Consider the following 18,640-nt stretch of genomic DNA (forward strand, 5'->3'; position numbering starts at 1 on the left):
ATGCAACCAAAGACAACAATACTCTCTCCCGCCCCCCCCCCCCCCCACCACCCATTCACCCCCCCCCCCCCCCCCCCCCCCAACCCCCATCCCCTCCCCAACGTTCAATGCCAACCAATTCCCGGAAGTGCATAATAAACAGCACCCATGAATTGTGAATCCCTTCCTTCATCCCGTTCAGCTGTAACTTCACCTTCCTGAGAGTCGAGGAAATTCAAGTAGGCTCAACCCCGCCAGGCCGTGTCACAGGATGGAGAAGCTAACCTCCACCCAACAGGCCTCGCCTCTGGGCAATCAGCGAGGTAAAGGCTAAAAACATCTGCCCCCATACCCGCCTGCCGCCCGAGCATCTGCCCCCCTAAAAAGGCATCGAGTGGCCCTGGTTCCAAGTTCAGGAGCACTACCCCCATGATGACCCTGAACAACCTCCCTCCAACAAACCCCTCACATTCCATATAACTATCCGAACTGGGGGTGTCTCACACCCCTCCCCCCTCCTCCTGTCCACCATCCTCACAACTCCAGGTCCTGCCCACTGGGCAGTGAAAAATAGAGCTACATACACTCCTCCACCCCCGCTACCCTCAGCCCAAGTCCAATCCTCAGTCCCATTTCTCACTTTTGCCCCAGTCCATCTGCCTTCACAAACGCCTCCACTGCTTCCACCGCCTCAAAATAAAAGTCTTTAGAATTGTAGGTCACCCTCAACTTAGCTGGGTATACTATGCCGAACCGCACACTGCTGTTATACAGTGCTGTCTTCACTCGGCTGAAGGCTGCCTCCACAATAAAGTTCTGGTACATATGTATACCTGCTCCAGACAACTATACCTCCCACTTCTGCTTTGTCCAACTCAGGACCTTCTCCTTCACACGGTACCTACAGAAACAAATAGTCACTGCTCTTGGTGGCTCATTCGCCTTTGGTTTAGGCCTCCCCACCCTATGAGCCTGATCCAGTTCGTACAGAGAGGGATCTTCCCCCCTCCTCCCCCAACAGCTCTGCCAACATCTTGGCAAAATACTCAGTCGACCTTGGGCCCTCCACCCCTTCGGCAGGCCCATGATCCTCAGATTTTGCCGCCTAGATCAGTTTTCCAGGTCCTCCAAGATCCTTGCTGGCTTCCACCACCCTCTTGCAGATCCTCACCCATTGAGGTGAGTTGATCACTGTGTAGCTACAAGGCCTCTTCCACTCACTTCCGTTTCTCGCCCTGATCCCGCACCTCCGCCGATGCCCTCGACACCGCCACCTTCACCGGGGCAATTGCCCCCCCCCACCAGCACCAGCAATGCCGCCATCATCTTCTTCCTCATCACCTCCATATGCTTTACGAACTGTTTTTCAAGTTCCACAACCAGAGGGCAGCACGGTGGCGCGGTAGTAGCACTGCAGTCTCACGGCGCCGAGGTCCCAGGTTCGATCCCGGCTCTGGGTCACTGTCAGTGTGCAGCTTGCACATTCTCCCCGTGTTTGCGTGGGTTTTGCCCCACAACCCAAAGATGTGCAGGGTAGGTGGATTGAACAGGCTAAATTGCCCCTTAATTGGAAAAATGAATTGGGTACTCTAAATTTATTTTTAAAATAAAAAAGTTCCACAACCATCACCTCGGTCATCTTTTCTGCCGTGAAGTGTGGCCCCTGCCCAGCGACCCAGCCTCCACCGCCCTTCCAGTTGCCAAGCCGACCCTTCCACTCAACGACGAACCTTCATTTACCCCCTTCTTCACGGCAGCTTTCCTTTGGATTTTGGACATCTTTCTTCCTTATGTCTTCCTGCACTTATTTAACAAAAAAGTGCCCCTGGGACCGGGCATTAAGTTCTAAAAAATCAGGCCTCGAGCAGGAGCCGTCGCGCCCTCCTCCTACATGCCGCCACCGGCAGCGGCTTTAAGGGAGCAAGAGTGGTTCATGAGGAATTCCAGAGTTTATAGCCATGGCAGCTCAAGGCACAGTCACCAATGGAAAATTTAAATCCAGGATGCTCAAGTGACCAGAATTGAAGGAGGGGGGGGGGGGGCAGGATTATGGGTAGGAGGAGATTGCAGAGATAGGGACGGGCAAGGTCATGGATGAATTGGAAATCAAGGTTGAGAATTTCACAAGATGTTGCTTGATCAGGAGCCAGCATGGGTCAGCGAATACTACGGCGATGGTTAAATGGGTTTTGTTGCAGAGTAGGAAATTGGCAACAGAATTTTGATTAAACTCAAGTTTACAGATTGTAGATGTAGAATGTGGGAGACAAACCAGTCACATGCTAAGATAGCCAAGTCTAGAGGTAGCAAAGGCATGAATGAGGATTTGAACAGGTGAGCTTAGAGAAGGGGTAAAGTCAGAAGTATTATGACGGTGGAATTAGGTGGTCTCCAGAATGGTGATTGGAAGCTCAACTCGTGAGTCAAATAGAGTCGGTCCCCATTTTACATTGCCCTGGTTGACATTGTTTCCCCTTAATGTAGGTCACAATTCATGATTTTCATTTTGAAATAATTTCACGCTGGTCCGACAGGGCCTTGTGGCCCAATCGGCAGGATCAGTGGCGAGCAGAATCTGTAGTAGCCAGGAGGCAAGTAGAAAATTACCATATTTATTTTATATTTTAAAATTTATTTCAAGTTATTTTATTAATCAAGATAGGAATTGAGGAATGTAAAATGCTTCAACTTGCAGCGTATAATATTATTTCTGATGAGATAGATCCTACACAATGTAATTACAGATTTTATATTATTTTGAATGGAGGGGGTGGAGAGAATCTGATTTGCTTAAAGTTGTCTTGCTTAAAGTCGCACTTTTCAGGAACGCAACTGCAGCTTTAAGTGGGGACTTACTGCATGGACAACATTACAAACTGTCTGGTTTAGTCTCTGACTCTTGCCAGGGAAAAGGATGGAGTTGGCTTTAGGGAAGACAAAGGCTGCATTCTTCTCAATATTTAAAGTGGATGAAATTTCTGATCATCCAGTATTGGATGTTGGATGGCAGGCAATTTGAATTGGGTACTCTAAATTTACTTTTTTTTTTTTAAACTGCTTCCAATCGTGCATAAAGTTCCATCAAATATTTGTTCTCAAAACATGACATCTGTCATCTGCATGAGCACGACATCAAAATCAGAATAAAAGCATGGCTGCTCAGTTACACTTGACTGCTGAGAGTCTCAACATGAAACAATCTTTTAAGATTATGGAATTTCTCTCTCCTTCAGTTTACTGTTGTCCTGGCAAAGTCATTAATGCACCAGGGGTCCAGTTATACCTTTTTGTTGCTTTCCAATATCCCATAAACAAGGGGCAATTCTTCAAAAGGTGAGCTGAGTGCAATGACAGCTGCTTGACCACAAAGAGCATTTAAGCTGAACGTCCTCGCACTGGAGAGCTGTACCAGAAGTAGTGAATTGCAAAAGAAGAGTAAGAACCCTAAAGCTAAGAGAGGTGGAGTGTAATATTCGCACCGTCTCCCTGGCAGAGAACCTCAGATTTTGTTGGCTGGTGTGGCTCAGTACACAATAGTCAGGACATTTGCCCACTGAGTTACTAAACCTTCAATTAAAATAACCAATTCTAGTACATTCTTACTGAAGGAACCTTTAAGTACCCACTGCCCTGGTACATGGTACATATGTGCAAACAACCAGAAGTTATGCATTTGACTGCAAATACTAAAAAACGTTTGACAGTAAAATCCAAACACAGCAAACAGGGATTCTGAACAATTTGCTCCGCCTTCCTGTACCTGAACGTAAATTTAATCTCAGAGTTTTTCACACTCAATAACAGTCGTATTTTTCCTTTAGTGATTGGGTACAAGCAAAAAGCATTACTCACACATCACCATATTCAGTCTGATGAATAGATCACTACTATCCGTAGGTTGTGCCAGTCATGTGGCAGAACTGCATTTATACATTTTGCATTCTATAGGTTTCTCAGTACAACATAGACTTTTAAATAATATAAATTACAGTGATGTACAAGTGCTACCAATCAAGATGCACCTTACTTTAATGAGCATAGAAGTTAGGTAATTTATGTCTAATCTAATTTCCTCAATAGGGTAGGGATCAGAGCTGCCCAGACTAATATTATTGAAGACTCTACTCTCCTCCAGCTTCAATGAAATAGATTGGGGTAGTATTAACACTGTTCTTAATGAGTGTGAGCCCACAGCATAAAACTGCCAGCATTCTGGCTTGAGTGGCAACCTCAGAAGCCACAAGGATTAACTGGACATGTGAAAGTGAAATTACACTGATGCAGTAAAGGACACTTGCCTGCAGTTGTGCTTACATGATAGTGTTAAAATATAGTAGAAAGAGCTTTATTTTGCATCTAATTTGTGTTGTTTCTCACATGGCCATAGCTGACTGAACTGTGCCGGCTATATCCAACGTGGATGAACTTGATGTGGAATGTAACAAATGTTTAAAGTTTTTTCACCAACTCAGATACCTTTTCTTTAATGGGCTTTGAAATTAAACTGTGTGTCAACATGATCGGGTACAACATTTGTCATGGGGCCACTTTTGTGCATAAATAACATTTACGGACAGAATTAGATCAAGCAGATGCAGGGTAAAGCCTGCATTCAAATCATACACTAATTGTGCTAATTGAGATAACGAGCACTGTTGAGCTCTCTACTCCAGTCAACAAGCGGTCTCTAATATTACTGCAGAGACACAAGCTGTTGGCTTTCATGTTATTGTGTTAGCCATTAAATGATTTGGAGTCATTAATTGATTTATTACTGTTGCCTGGAAGTACAGCATTACTAACAGAGAATGATGTAGGTCGCAACTTGAATGAGGAAAAATTAGACGAGAACGGTGTACTTATATGATCTGCAGGACTCCATTCATGCAGTCCCTCGACACTGGGGTACAAATGACAGTATGTTGAGTTGGCTGCAGAGCCAGAAACCTGCTAACTAGACTGGCACGCCAGTAGAAGCAGCAAGCATCAAATGCCAGTTCTTCATTGTAGGAGGAAACCTATCAAAGCCTTTATATGAGCCAAAGACTAATGATGTACTCACATAATGGACTGTTGAGACGACAAATGTGTATTCTCAATTTTTATGACTAATTCCTTAGAAACCACTGTGCTGCAGTTTCTCTGTGCCTCACAGCAGCTGACTTGAGGCCAGAAGGGCGGCATCCTCCTCCTGTAGGTCCCATCACACCGTTGCACTTTCTCCATGGACTCAGTAGCTCTGCAAGCCCAGATTTTTTTTAAGCAATCTCTATTTTCTAACTCAATATGCATTCACTTTTAATGTAGCTGTAAAAACATATTCCCAAGCAACTTTTGAAAAATATTTTTTTTTCCCAATAAATTTAGCATACCCGATTCATTTTTCCAATTAAGGGGCAATTTAGCGGGGCCAATCCATCTACCCTGCACATCTTTGGGTTGTGGGGGAGAAACCCCACGCAAACACGTGGAGAATGTGCAAACTCCACAAGGACAGTGACCCAGAGCCGGGATCGAACCTGGGACCTCGGCGTCGTGATGCAGCAGTGCTAACCACTGCGCCACCATGCTGCCCTTACTTTTAAAAAAATTATAAAATAATTATGGATGGGTGAGGCTATTTAGCAGAGCTTAATTCATCCACCCAGAAAGGCCCGAAGGTCTGCCCCCACCGTCTCTCCACCCCAGACAGTCTCTGCTGCTCTATCCAAGAGTCCATTCCATATGTCTCTTACTTCGTTTGCCTTGGTTAGTCCTCAATTGGTCTTTGACTAGTAAGAATCTGGGACTATTCAACTCACAAAGTCGAGTACAAGTATATGCCAGGTGGACCCTATTTGTATCACTAACAATCTTGTACACCTCGAAAATAACCTTTCTGAAGCCTCCACTTAGGAGTCCAAAGACCATGGGCTGGATTCTCTTCCCCGCCGCGCCACATTTCGGTTTCACCCCGCCAGCGGGATGCTCCGTTACTCCGGCTGGTCAATGGGGTTTCCCATTGTGGGGCAGCTCCACGCCGTCGGAAACCCCCGGGCTGCCGGCAAAACGGAGCATCCCGCCGGCGGAGAATCCAGCCCCAGATTTCTCCAGACTGAAATAAAAATACCGTGGATGTTGGAAATCTGAAATAAGAACAGAAAAAGCTGGAAACCTCAGCAGGTCCAGCAGCATCTGTGGAGAGAGAAATAGAGCTCACATTTCAAGTCCAATATGACTCAGAAGCCGTCATACTGGATTCAAAACCTTAACTCGGTTTCGCTCTACACAGATGCTGCCAGACCTGCTGAGATTTTCCAGCATTTTCTGTTCTTATTTCAGATTTCTCCAGCCTTTCATGATTACTCAGTCTTGAGAGTCTGTGCATTGCTTTTAACATGAGAATGTTTCAATTGTGTTGTGCTGGTCTTAACTGGACCCAGGATATAGTCTGTCTGACCTGAACACTATAAGTTAGACTTCCTCAGACTTGCATTCTACTGCTGTGACTGTGCAGTCAATTGACTTTAATGATTGTTGCTCTACATTAGTTAAGCATTAAGTCGATAAAGACCTATCCCCATTACTGATCTTTTTCAACTTCCTCCTTAGCTACTGCAACCCCAAAGAGTACACGTTGTTGATTTTTTCATCCTACGATAAAGTACTTTACAGTTGTCTGTATTGAATTTCATTCATCATTGTTCAGCTGACTTACATACTTAAGAATAACTCATTCTGTAATTTCTGTGCTGCCTCCTCAGATTTCATTTCCAATTGGTTTGCACACCGGACTCCGCAGAAGCATTAAAGTTTGGAACAGCAAAGATGATGAATTATCTTAACAACCAAGATCAGTACTAACAGCTTCCATGGAGACCCTCAATAGTCAACATGGGGTAAAATAAGACAATGCATACAGAAATGGTAACAAGGAAACCAAAAGGAAAATATGGCTAAATCTTCTCAACTTGCAGGTTGTGATGGTTAGGTGGATTGGCTATACTAAATTGCCCTTCGTGTCCAAAAAGGATGGGTGGGGTTACTGGGTTACGGGGATGGGGTGAAGGTGTGGGCTAAGGTGGGGTGCTCTTTCCAAGAGCCGGTGCAGACTCGATAGGCCGAATGGCCTCCTTCTGCACTGTAAATTCTATGATTCTACAATTTTTTTTCTCTCCAATTAAGGGGCAATTTAGCGTGGCCAATCCACCTAACCTGCACATCTTTGGGTGGTGGTGGTGAAACCCACGCAGATGCGGGGAGTATGTGAAAACTCCACACGGACAGTGACCGAGGGCCAGGATTCGAACCCGGGTCCTCAGCGCTGTAGGCAGCAGTGCTAACCACTGTGCCATGTGCCGTCCTGTGATTCTATGATTTTATATGCACAACTGACATTTGATTTCTGGTGTGGCAAAACTGATCACTGATGATCTTACATGTTCAGAAAATACACTGAGTGCAAGAATTAGAAATCAAAAGGTGAAGAGACTGATATTTGAAGTAGGCGGTTAGAAGGCAAAAGGTATGACACTTCCAAACAGTCCAACACCGAAGTGCAGACAGAAAGGAAGTCTTCAATTTGCAACCTGGTCAGCATATGACATGAGTGCATGTGGAATGTTTTTTTAAAGCTAAAAGGCCAAGTTCCTCTGCTATCTATCATAAGGTATTTTCTGGAACTGACTTTTAGGTCCAATCTACAGTTTTTTTCAGCTTAGTTAAAAAAAACAAGGTCATTTAGGACTTCAACAAGTCATATATTTGGAATTAATGTTCCATCTAAGCAAGGCAAGGTAACTGCAGGAAAACCCTCTGTCGGTCTTGTGAATCAACATCAAAAATTGTCATGAACAAAAAAATTACTTTCAAATCTCCGTCAAGACAACATTCATTGAAGTCAAATGCTCCCTTTAAAAATTAAAAGTGCTCCCTCCAAGGATTTTTCTCAGCAAATATTGTTACACCCTATAGGCTCCTCCTCCACTGGTGAAAGTGAAACCCAGCATATTTTCCTGCATAAACAGGGCTACAGACCATCATCCTGTTCAGCAATATTGCGATATACTTTGCCAATTATAATAGGTTGTTAACTGAAGGTTAGATTGCCCTGTTTTAATAATGATTTTCCTTTTACAGAACCCTCATTGTATTATTTTTTAAACTCATCAACCCTGCCTTATCGTTTGACTTTAAGATGTCAGCCTTATATATAAAGTGTATTTTATGACCATTAGTTCATATCATAACGAAAACACCAACACTGTGTCTATTTTAGATGACATCTTATGTTCTTTCCGCCTCTCAATGTTTGCCACCCATTTTTTTGGATGAAATGTTAAAGCAAGGCCTCATCTGCCCTCTCAGGGAACATAAAAGGTCCCCCAGCACTACTTCAACAGTAAGCAGGGGAGCTATGGATGGATTGGATTTGTTTATTGTCACGTGTACCGAGGTACAGCGAAAAGTATTTTTCTGCGAGCAGCTCAACAGATCATGAAGTACAAGAAAAGAAAATACATAATAGGGCAACACAAGGTACACAATGTAAATACATAGACACCGGCATCGGGTGAAGCATACAGGAGTGTAGTATTAATCAGGTCAGTCAATAAGAGGGTCGTTTAGGAGTCTGGTAACAGCGGGGAAGAAGCTGTTTTTGAATCTGTTTGTGCGTGTTCTCAGACTTTTGTATCACCTGCCCGATGGACGAAGTTAGAAGAGTGAGTAAGCCGGGTGGGAGGGGTCTTTGATTATGTTGCCCGCTTTCCCCAGGCAGCGGGAGGTGTAGGTAGAATCAATGGATGGGAGGCAGGTTCGTCTGATGGACTGGGCTGTGTTCACGACTCTCTGAAGTTTCTTGCAGTCCTGGGCCAAGCAGTTGGCATATCAGGCTGAGATGCAGCCAGATAGGATGCTTTCTATGGTGCATCTGTAAAAGTTGATAAGAGTCAGTATGGACATGTCGAATTTCCTGAGTTTCCGAAGGAAGTATAGGCACGGTTGTGCTTTCTTGGTGGTAGCGTCGATGTGGGTGGACCAGGACAGATTTTTGGTGCTCTGCATGCCAAGGAATTTGAAGCTGCTCCACCTTGGCCCTGTTGATGCAGGTAGGGCTGTGTACAGTTCTTTGCTTCCTGAAGTCAATGACCAGCTCCTCCCTGTCTTCCCAATATTTGCCCCTCAATCAACATCACAAAAACAGTTTACCTGGTCATTATCAAATTATGATTGGTCAAGTCTGTGTGGAGTTTGCAAATTCTCCATGTCTGTGTGGGTCTCACCCCACAACCCAAAGGTGTGCAGGGTAAGTGGATTGGCCACACTAAATTGTCCCTTAATTGGAAAAAATACAATTGGGTGCCCTAAATTTAAAAAAAAAAATTTTTTTAAAATCACATTGTGAGTTACGTTATGCAAATTAGCTGCAAAATAGCCTATATTTACAACAGTGACTATACTTCAAAGGTACTTAGTTGGCTGTAAAGCACTTTGGGACATTTGCTTGTTTTAAAAGGTGCTATAGAAATGCAAGTCATCCTTTTCCCCTAGACTCTCAGGGTTTGATACTGATCCTTAAAGTTCTCTGTGCAATTCGCAATCTGTATTAAGTAACTGGTGGGCTACAATTGGCTTCAGCACAATGGGGTTAGAGAGGGGAAGAGGTGATGGAACCCTTCTATACTAGCTAAAGGACCCTGTTCGAAAATATTCGTGTCGACCTCAGGTGAGTGCAGGATTACATTCCTGGACAATACCTCCATTTTAGTTTTCACAACAAGAGGTCCCCTTCAATGGATATCCAATAGGGGATACCCAATAGGCAGAGTCTCTTTTCTCCTAATCACCTCCACTGAATTACAATTAATATACACTAACAGCAATCAGTTTACACAACAACTGTAGCATCTGTGCAAAGCAGTTTCCTCCTCTGGGGAGTTTTCATTCTGTTTTACATCAGAATCAGGTCTGATCCCAATTCGGGATTTACATTACAAAGTTTAAACCAACGTATGGTAATCAGTGCAGAATAAGTCAACTGACAATGCTCAGCTTCATACAATGCTCCATTTCATGCTTAGGACAGAAGACCCAACTGGTCAAAATAATGGGAATGAGGTGGGAGAGATAATAAGAAGGTGAAAGTTGAAATGAAGTGCCAAAACGTCCCATTAGCAGGATGATTTATCCTCCAAGGCTGCAGGTAAACACCACAGGTCACTGAACATAATGGTGAAATTTATTTTTACAAGGGTCTTGTGTTCCCACTTCTAAAAGGGACACCCAATATTCAGAAGTGAGGGCAGCACGGTGGTGCAGTGGTTAGCATTTCAGCCTCACCCCACCGAGGTCCCAGGTTCGAATCTCGGCTCTGGGTCACTGTCCGTGTGGGGTTTGCACATCCTCCCTGTGTTTGCATGGGTTTCGCCCCCACAACCCAAAGATGTGCAGGGTAGGTGAATTGGCCACGTTAATTACCCCTTAATTGGCAAAAATTAATTGGGCACTCTAAAAAAAATTAAAATATTCAGAAGTGGGAAATCAGGCTGATTTTTCAATTCCAAATGCAGCCATAGCAATCATTCAAGATCTTTTTTTTTTTAAATTTAGAATACCCAGTTATTTTTCCAATTAAGGGGCAATTTAGCGTGACCAATCCGCCTAACTTGCACAGCTTTGGATTGTGGGTGTGAAACCCATGCAGACATAGGGAGAATGTGCAAACTCCACACAGACAAATCATTCAAGATGCACAGCAACTGGAAATTGAACCATGGAACTTCCTGGTTTATATGGCATTGTACCACATCACGTAGGTACTGCGGAAGCTCCAATATCAATTCAACACTGCCTGCTCCTTCCGTGGAGAGACAACAAAATTACTTAGAACTGTGGAGAGGAAGAAATAAGATCAACTCTCTTAATTGCTTATGGCACCAATCCAAGTAGACTGCAATTTTAATAGAGGCTTTTGGACTCTTTGCACAAGTTTGTTCGCTGGTGACCAGAAAGATTATGGTGTTCATATGTCCTATATAGATGAATGGTTTTTAAATGTCTTCATGTTAACAAAGTTTTATATTGACCCCAGATGCACTTACAGCCTCAAACACAGATTATGACATAGACTTCAAAATATTTTTCTCTCTTGTTGATTATGTTACTGAATTGATGTCAAGTCAGTAGAGTGAACTGCAGTAGTAGGCCAAAGCTTAAGTTCTAAACAAATGTGAAAGTTCCATTCTTCAGAATTCAGTAGTTTCTTTTCATATGATGACCAAGATAATAAGGAAAATCCATTCCGTCCTTTGCTGATGTATCCATGAAGATCCTACACCTCCCCCACCCCCGTCATCCTGCCCCACTGTAGCATGTGTTTTTTTCCTGAAATTCCAGTGTTTGCCAGCATTACTCCAAAATACATTCCATGCATTTGACAACTCCAAGAATAATTCATATCTGTCCAAAGCTTGCCCTTACTAGTTTGAACCTAGGACTCCTCGCCTTACTCATGCAATTTAGCTCCTGGCATTCTAGATTTACCTTTTCCATATCATTTATTATCTTATACACTTCTATAGGACCACCTCTCAACACCATCTTTCATAGCTGACAAGTCCTACAGAGATTTTCCTCAATGTAGCTGTCCAATGTTAGGGATAAACCACAAGGTTCTTCTTCATATTTCCTTCAGTGCTCCACTGTGTCCCTATGGCTGAAGTTACTAGAACCGTCCATAATATTTAACACGTGATCTTACCAAAGCACTATACAGTCAGATCATGCTTTGCTCTGACTGGTACACTACAATTTTGGTGAAGTAGTTCACCATTTTTTTGTTTTGCAGATAACTGCACAACCATGATTGAACACGCTACCAAGAACTCAAGCTCTTTCTCAACACTCTTCAGGGTGGATTTGTAGGCCGGGCTTTTCATAATTCGCTCACCTTGGCTATTGGAAATTCACCATTGCATCATAAGAAAGTGGAACCGTAAACGGACCACATCACACAGGGATTGAAAACACTACAGAGAAAAATGATAATAGGCTGCATTTATCACCATCTCTTAAATTTTCCACATTTGGGCTCAGCTTGGGGAACCCGGTGAAAGCTGCATCTGTTATCCATCGGCCTGCCACCACTACCTGAGCGCATTCTCCTTGAACAGCTGAGATCCTTTTCTTGAAGGTGTACCTGCAATGGTGTTATGCAGGAAATCCCAAAATATTAACTAAACCTTCTGGAATAATCACTGCAAGACCCCAATGAGAGTGACAAGAAATGAAACATTTTGAAATGCAGTGACTAATGTAAGCAAACGTTACCATGTAAATATGAATGTTGAAGATTTGCTGGCTGTAGCCATTAAGAGGAGCCCAATTAGAGTGTGTGTGTGTGTGTGCATGCACGCAGTTACTGTCAATCTATATTTGGAAATAAAATTCAAAAGTCTTATAGGGGACAAGGAGATGATTTTTGTGCAGATCTTCAGGGAGAATTACTGTGTACCTATTTTGACAAAACTTTCACAGCAGAAATTTTCCAACATGTTGACCTGGTAATAAAGCACAGATCAATTCTGATGAAGGGTGCAGAGCCGAAGCATCATGTTCGGTCTCTTCCCTTTACAGATACTGATTTTCCTGCTGTATATTTCCTATTTTTTATTTGATTTGCAACATTTACAAATTTTCCATTTTCTTTAAACATCTGCTCTGTATCCAACTGCTGAGGAGAGTGTTGCATTGTCATCGAGCATTTAAGAATATTGGACCTGATTCACAGACTTAAAAATGCAACATGATTCCAGCTGTACAGCAGCACTCCATACAGAACACACATTGAACAGGAGGCAATCAAAGCTGTGTGCAGCTACCTCTGTACAAGAAACCAGTGGAATTACTAGAGTTGGGTTAACATTTCAAACATGCAATGAATACATTACAACAGTGACACTACAAAAAGTACATAATTAGCCAAAATGCACTTTGAATCATCTAATGGTTGTGAAAAAATAAATCTATAAATGCAAGTCTTTCTTTTAAGGTTGCAGTTGTAACTATAAAGTCAATGGAATGGATACAAAATAAAACTCCCAATGTTTTCAATTTCAATGTTTTTTGTTAAAACAGCTACTTTCAATAGCTAGGTATTAAAGCAGAAAATTATTTAATTCAGACTTTGTGATGAGCCAAAATACAAATACAAGTTATATGGAACGAGCAGCACCTTACGTAGGTTATTATGCAGTAATCCAAATCCTGCTGACAATCCGGAGAGAACACAAAACTTGCTCAATTGTTGGATTTGTAGGGCAGCACGGTGGCGCAGTGGTAGCACTGCAATCTTACGACGCTGAGGTCCCAGGTTCGATCCCGGCTCTGGGTCACTGTCCGTGTGGAGCTTGCACATTCTCCCCGTGTTTGCGTGGGTTTCGCCCCCACAACCCAAAGATGTGCAAGGTAGGTGGATTGAACACGCTAAATTGCCCCTTAATTGGAAAAAATGAATTGGGTACTTTTAATTTTAAAAATTGTTGGGTTTGAGCAACCCCGATTCGCTTTCCCCCACCACCCAAAAACAATGGCTGGACAAATTAACTAGGTCATAATCCAATTGAGCAAATGAAGAGGCCATTCGGCTTATAGAGTCCATACCAGCTCTATATAGAGCAAACCAGTCAGTTCTATTCCTCCCTTCTAACTCCGTGGCTCTGCAAGTTTATTTCTCTTAAGTGGCCATCGAATTCCTTTCAAAATCATGGCTTCCACCAGGCTCATGTAAATCATATCAGCAAATGCAAGGACTACCACACACACCAAGCCCACTAATTGGTTGGGACCTGAAATGCTATGTTCAACATACATTCTGAGAATGTGTTTTTAAACAGCAGTATGTAAAACTACTTCTCCGGGTTAAATGAATGCAAGCTTCACACCTAAGCTAGTGGAGCTTACCCATGACTACTCAGCGGTAGCAAAACCCCTGAAAGAGTGTAGTTACACTCTTGTTCATTCACACAAGAGAACTCCATTTCCTTCAAAATTAACATGCAGTCGTAGACACAGAGACAAACAACTTTCAAGAAAAAGAGGGTGGAAAAAAGTAGAAAATGGAGGCAATTCACATTGGGTGATGACTCCCACTGGGGAGCAAAGAGCACCATTATAGCATGGGAATCCTTGCCAAATAGGTTATCCAATATCACTACCAAGTTTGAAACCTTGGGCTTCTTTCTTCTCTCAATGGAGTTTATTGCTACAAATTACCAGGTGGCTGCACCTTCAGCTGAGGGGTGACAATGGAGGAATAAAGGAGAGAAGAATCTCTCATAATTGGAAACACCATAGATTTATAATCAGTCTCCGTTGGAGCTTTCCTGGATGCTAGAGCCACAGAGAACCTTTTACTTCATAGCGTCATTCTCTATCCTACATCAGTACTCGAACATTGGACATGGCTTGCCCCAAAGCAGTAGTTTCATATGAAAGTGACAACTTCATGGTTAGAGACTGCCAGCTTGAGCCAGCAGTAAACTTTCACTTTTCCTGCAGGTCTCCTGGTCACAGCAATGGAAACTGCTTTCCTCTTTAAAAAAATATCACGTTATGTCAAAAATATATGATGCCAGGGAGTGAAACAATGCCAAGTGGTAATGCTGGAGTTTGGTGGGATGGCACTATTGGTTCCCAAAGTGTGGGCCTTGCCCAGTCATCCATCACCTCAACGCAAACGTGTCACATCGATTATGGGAAAGTGGGCTTTCTTGCCCACCCACTTTAACAAATTCAGATCCAAGTTTACTTTGGGATTGCCACCAGCTGGATGAGACTCACATGCCTGGAGCTACTGGCTGCAAGCAACTACAGAGATCGTACAATTCAGAATTGCTCTCCAGACAGCTAGTTAATTACAGTTCACATTAAATGACATGTAGGTCACAGAGATGAAGTTCTGATTAACAGGCAGCTATCAACACCTTCAGGGACCACGAGATACTGCTGGTGACAGACACAAGCGAGGCTTTAATAAAGCAGATTACTTAGCCAGCTCAGATTTTGTGGACTGCAAACAGGTTAAGAAGAGGACTTTAATCTTTTGGATCTTTATCTTGTTATAACTGCTCTCATGGCCTGTGTTATGATTTCAGTCGGTTAAGAGTGGAGCAGCCAGTCCCGTGTCTGCATGGGTTTCCTCCGGGTGCTCCGGTTTCCTCCCGCAAGTCCCAAAAGACATTCTGTTAGGTAATTTGGACTTTCTGAATTCTCCCTCCAAACAGGCGCCGGAATGTGGTGGCTAGGGGCTTTACACAGTAACTTCATCACAGTGTTAACGTAAGCCTATTTGCGACAATAATAAAGATTATAGATAATAAAGATTAAAGACATCTCCTGTTAACCAGGTAAGCTGGCTTCACTTCATGTAACAAAGAATGATCAGCAGCGGGATCTAAAATTATCACTGCCCTCACAGGTTAATTTTCCTGAAGTGATTCAAATTGTGTTCAATTTGAGAGGTGAACAAGGTACCTGAAGCTCTCGTCAAAGGCAAAGCTCATCACCAGGCTACCCTTACACATCTGCTGGCAGAGGTTAGAAAACGCTGCCACCCACTGGGCCACAGCTGTGAGCAATAGCGTGTAAAAAGAAAAACAGAGAGAAAACACTCAAAAAACATACAGCCGACCTTAGTCTTGAACTAAAAGCACTTCAGTCAGCAGGAGGAATGCCACACAATAGGACTATTGGCAACTGGAGTATGTTTTTGCTGCGTGTTAAGCTGCTAGCCATTTTGTCCCCTTCCTAAAGGAAGCTGCCCAGCTCGCAACTCGATTCATTCCAAGACAAGTGAGATGAATTTTTTAAGTGACCACATCAGGAGTCAGGAGTAAATCAGTGCTCTGTCACGTGCTTAACCAAGTCTCACCTGTGCATATAAAACTGAAGATGGGGGCACCTTGGCTGCCAGGCATCAAACTTTGATGGCGTGCGTTATAAAATGTTCAGACATAATGCGAAAGGCAGTAAAGAAATTTGAAGCCCCCAACAACAACTGTCTGCAATTATGTAGCAACTTTAAGGCAGAAAAACATCTCAAGCTGCTTTGACAATTCAAGTACAAAAACTCAACACCATCTAGGACAAAGCAGCCCGCTTGATTGGTACCCCATCGACTCCCTCTGCCACCAGCATACTGTGGCAGCAGAGTGTACCACCTACAAGATGTGCCGAAGGCTCACTTGACAGCACCTTCCAACCCAAGACCTCTACCACCGAGAAGGACAAGGACATGGGAACACCACCAACTGCATGTTCAGCTCCAAACCACACACCATCCTGACTTGAAACTATCTCCCTCCCAGCGCTGTGGGTATACCGTCACCTTCTCAAGGGCAATTAGGGACTGGCCATCAAATTTCTGGCTGAGCCAGTGACACCCACATCCCATGATTTTTTTTTTTTTTTTAAAACTCATGCAACAGCTGGAAACCTATCCATTGGCTTGTAGGAAATAACACCCAAATATATACTGATGGAAATGTGCAACAACTCAAACCTATAATTATTTATATCACAAGTGTGGATTGACAAAGAGCTGGGTTAACAACTTTCCTTCCAAACCTAACCTTTCACATTCCCCCCGCCTCCAAAATGTGCTGACGAACTATTCAACACTAAGTGATATCCCACAGAAGCACACAACACACTCGAAAACAATTATAAGAACATAAGAACTAGGAGCAGGAGTAGGCTATCTGGCCCCTCGAGCCTGCTCCACCATTCAATGAGATCATGGCTGATCTTTTGTGGACTGAGCTCCACTTTCTGGTGCGAACACCATAACCCTTAATCCCTTTATTCTTCAAAAAACTATCTTTATCTTTATCTTAAAAACATTTAATGAAGGAGCCTCAACTGCTTAACTGGGCAAGGAATTCCATAGATTCACAACCCTTTGGGTGAAGAAGTTCCTCCAAAGCTCAGTCCTAAATCTACTTCCCCTTATTTTGAGGCTATGCCCCCTGGTTCTGCTTTCACCCGCCAGTGGAAACAACCTGCCCGCATCTATCCTATCTATTCCCTTCATAATTTTATATGTTTCTATAAGATCCCCCCACATCCTTCTAAATTCCAACGAGTACAGTACAATTGCAGCATAACCTCCCTAGTCTTAAACTCCATCCATCTAGCAATGAAGGACAAACTTCCATTTGCCTTCTTAATCACCTGTTGCACCTGTAAACCAACATTTTGCGACTCATGCACTAGCACACCCAGGACTCTCTGCACAGCAGCATGTTTTAATATTTTATCATTTAAATAATAATCCCTTTTTGCTGTTTTTCCTACCAAAATGGATAACCTCACATTTGTCAACATTGTATTCCATCTGCCAGACCCTAGCCCATTCACTTAACCTATCCAAATCCCTCTGCAGACCTCCGGTATCCTCTGCACTTTTTGCTTTACCACTCATCTTAGTGTCGTCTGCAAACTTGGACACATTGCACTTGGTCCCCAACTCCAAATCATCTGTGTAAATTGTGACAATTGTGGGCCCAACACTGATCCCGGAGGGACACCACTAGCTACTGATTGCCAACCAGAGAAACAGCCATTAATCCTCACTCTTTGCTTTCTATTAATTAACCAATCCTCTATCCATGCTACTACTTTACCCTTAATGCCATGCATCTTTATCTTATGCAGCAACCTTTTGTGTGGCACCTTGTCAAAACCTTTCTGGAAATTCAGATAAACCACATCCATTGGCTCCCCGTTATCCACCGCATTGGTAATGTCCTCAAAAAATTCCACTATATTAGTTAGGCACGACCTGCCCTTTATGAACCCATGCTGTGTCTGCCCAATGGGACAATTTCTAGCCACATGCCTCGCTATTTCTTCCTTGATAATAGATTCCAGCATCTTCCCTACTACCGAAGTTAAGCTAACTGGCCTATAATTACCCACTTTCTGCCTACCTCCTTTTTTAAACAGTGGAGTCACGTTTGCTAATTTCCAATCTACCGGGACCACCTCAGAGTCTAGTGAAGTTTGGTAAATTATCACTAGTGCATTTGCAATTTCTCTAGCCATCTCTTTTAGTACTCTGGGATGCATTCCATCAGGACCAGGAGACTTGTCTACCTTTAGCCCCATTAGCTTGCCCATCACTACCTCCATAGTGATAACAATCATCTCAAGGTCCTCACCTGTCGTAGCCTCATTTCCATCAGTCACTGGCATGTTATTTGTGTCTTCCACTGTGAAGACTGACCCAAAAACCTGTTCAGTCCCTCAGCCATTTCCTCATCTCCCATTATTAAATCTCCCTTCTCATCCTCTGAAGGACCAATATTTACCTTAGCCACTCTTTTTTGTTTTATATATTTGTAGAAACTTTTACTATCTTTTTATATTCTGAGCAAGTTTACTCTCATAGTCTATCTTACTCTTCTTTATAGCTTTTTTAGTAGCTTTCTGTTGCCCCCTAAAGATTTCCCAGTCCTCTAGTCTCCCACTAATCCTTGCCACTTTGTATGCTTTTTTCTTCAATTTGATACTCTCCCTTATTTCCTTAGATATCCAAAGTCGATTTTCCCTCTTTCTACCGATATTTTTGTTGGTATAACCCTTTGCTGAGCAGTGAAAAATCGCTTGGCAGGTTCTCCAA

The 18,640-nt window shown here is 43.1% G+C and overlaps 1 protein-coding gene and 1 long non-coding RNA gene across 15 annotated transcripts in view; one reads left to right on the top strand and one right to left on the bottom strand.

The window, feature by feature from the left end:
• Positions 1-11,836, top strand: part of LOC140426498 (uncharacterized) — a 77,885-nt gene extending 66,049 nt beyond the window's left edge. Inside the window, exons 2-3 of the long non-coding RNA XR_011948216.1 lie at positions 6,723-6,857; positions 11,807-11,836. This is a non-coding gene — a long non-coding RNA (uncharacterized lncRNA). The remainder of the gene's footprint in view (positions 1-6,722; positions 6,858-11,806) is intronic.
• Positions 1-18,640, bottom strand: part of ssbp3a (single stranded DNA binding protein 3a) — a 239,744-nt gene that overhangs the window by 78,611 nt on the left and 142,493 nt on the right. The gene's annotated exons all lie outside the window — the stretch shown is intronic.

Source organism: Scyliorhinus torazame, chromosome 7 (assembly GCF_047496885.1).
Source record: "Scyliorhinus torazame isolate Kashiwa2021f chromosome 7, sScyTor2.1, whole genome shotgun sequence".
NCBI lineage: Eukaryota > Metazoa > Chordata > Chondrichthyes > Carcharhiniformes > Scyliorhinidae > Scyliorhinus > Scyliorhinus torazame.